This window comes from Piliocolobus tephrosceles, chromosome 13 (genome assembly GCF_002776525.5).
Source record: "Piliocolobus tephrosceles isolate RC106 chromosome 13, ASM277652v3, whole genome shotgun sequence".
NCBI classification, from domain to species: Eukaryota; Metazoa; Chordata; class Mammalia; order Primates; family Cercopithecidae; genus Piliocolobus; species Piliocolobus tephrosceles.
The window spans coordinates 56,953,672-56,955,622 of NC_045446.1; positions in this window are offsets into that span (position 1 = coordinate 56,953,672).

The window sequence follows — 1,951 nt, forward strand, 5'->3', positions numbered from 1 at the left end:
AGTCTCTAATCCATCTTGAATTAATCTTCGTATAAGGAGTAAGGAAAGGATCCAGTTTCAGCTTTCTACTTATGGCTAGCCAATTTTCCCAGCACCATTTATTAAATAGGGAATCCTTTCCCCATTTCTTGTTTTTGACAGGTTTGTCAAATATCAGATGGTTGTAGATGTGCGGCATTATTTCTGAGGGCTCCGTTCTGTTCCATTGGTCTATATCTCTATTTTGGTACCAGTACCATGCTGTTTTGATTACTGTAGCCTTGTAGTATCGTTTGAAGTCAGGTAGCGTGACGCCTCCAGCTTTGTCCTTTTGACTTAGGATTGTCTTGGCAATGCGGGCTCTTAAAAAATCAATGAATCCAGGAGTTGGTTTTTTGAAAAGATCAACAAAATTGACAGACCGCTAGCAAGACTAATAAAGAAGAAAAGAGAGAGGAATCTAATAGACGCAATAAAAAATGATAAAGGGGATATCACCACTGACCCCACAGAAATACAAACTACCATCAGAGAATACTATAAACACCTCTATGCAAATCAACTAGAAAATCTAGAAGAAATGGATAATTTCCTGGACACTTACACTCTCCCAAGACTAAACCAGGAAGAAGTTGAATCCCTGAATTGACCAATAGCAGGCTCTGAAATTGAGGCAACAATTAATAGCCTACCCACCAAAAAGAGCCCAGGACCAGATAGATTCACAGCTGAATTCTACCAGAGGTACAAGGAGGAGCTGGTACCATTCCTTCTGAAACTATTCCAATCAATAGAAAAAGAGGGAATCCTCCCTAACTCATTTTATGAGGCCAACATCATCCTGATACCAAAGCCTGGCAGAGACACAACAAAAAAAGAGAATTTTAGACCAATATCCCTGATGACTTTTGTGTTTCTTAAGCTGTGTGAAATGTTCTTAAAGTTATCTTTGTTTTCTCTCCTCCATTCTCTCTATTTTCTCCTTTTGGAACTCTATTTAAATAAATAGGGGTTGAGTTTCTGAATATATCTTTTGCATGTCCACTTTTCTCTTTTATTTTCCAAATCTTTTCTTTCTGTTCTGCTTTTAGGTGGTAAAAACAAAGTTTAGTTTTTTAGCCCATCAGTCCCTTCTTCAATCATGTCTATTCCCTTTTTCGGCTCATTTTTTATCTAATAAGTTTCAAATATTTTTCAGTCATCACAATTTAAAGTATTTACAGTACATAATTAAATAATCTTCTTAGTAATGTGTGTTTCTATTAATTGAAGTAATTTTAACTTTTTTTGGTTTTGTGATCTGTTTTATTAGGTATTATCTCTTGTTAATGAAATTAAGTTTCTTTCTTTCTTTTTTTTCTTTCTTTTTGAGACAGGGTTTCACTCTATCACCCAGGCTGGAGTGCAGTGGTGCAATCATGGTTCACTGCAGCCTTAACCTGCTGGGCCAAGAGATCCTCCTGCCTCAGCCTCCTGAGTAGCTGAGGCTCGTACCACCATGCCTGCTAATTAAAAAAAAAATTTCTGTAGAGACAGAGTCTCGTCACGTTTCCCAGGTTGGTCTGGAACTCTTGGGCTGAACTGATGCTCCTGCCTTGGCCTCCCAGAGTGTTGAGATTACAGGCATGAGCCACTGCACCTGTCCAGTTTCTCTCTTTTAAGGCATAGAATTTCCTCAAAAGGTTGGTGGTTTTTGATTGCCATCTCACTTTTTGATTGGTAATTTCCCTGTATTTACCTATGTATGTGGTTTCTGATCAGCCTTCCTTTATCATTTGGAGGAGTAGAACATGCCATGTGGGTATGTCGATAATTAAAAAAAATTTTTTTGATTGTTGGTGCAATCCATTCATCTTGGTTTGCCCACCCTACCTGGAAAATTACCCTGAGTCTCTGTTCCTAGGGTCCACACTCACTACTTTAATTTCACAGGGAATGAGCTTGTGCTCAGTATAAGCAGAGGAAAAGGGAT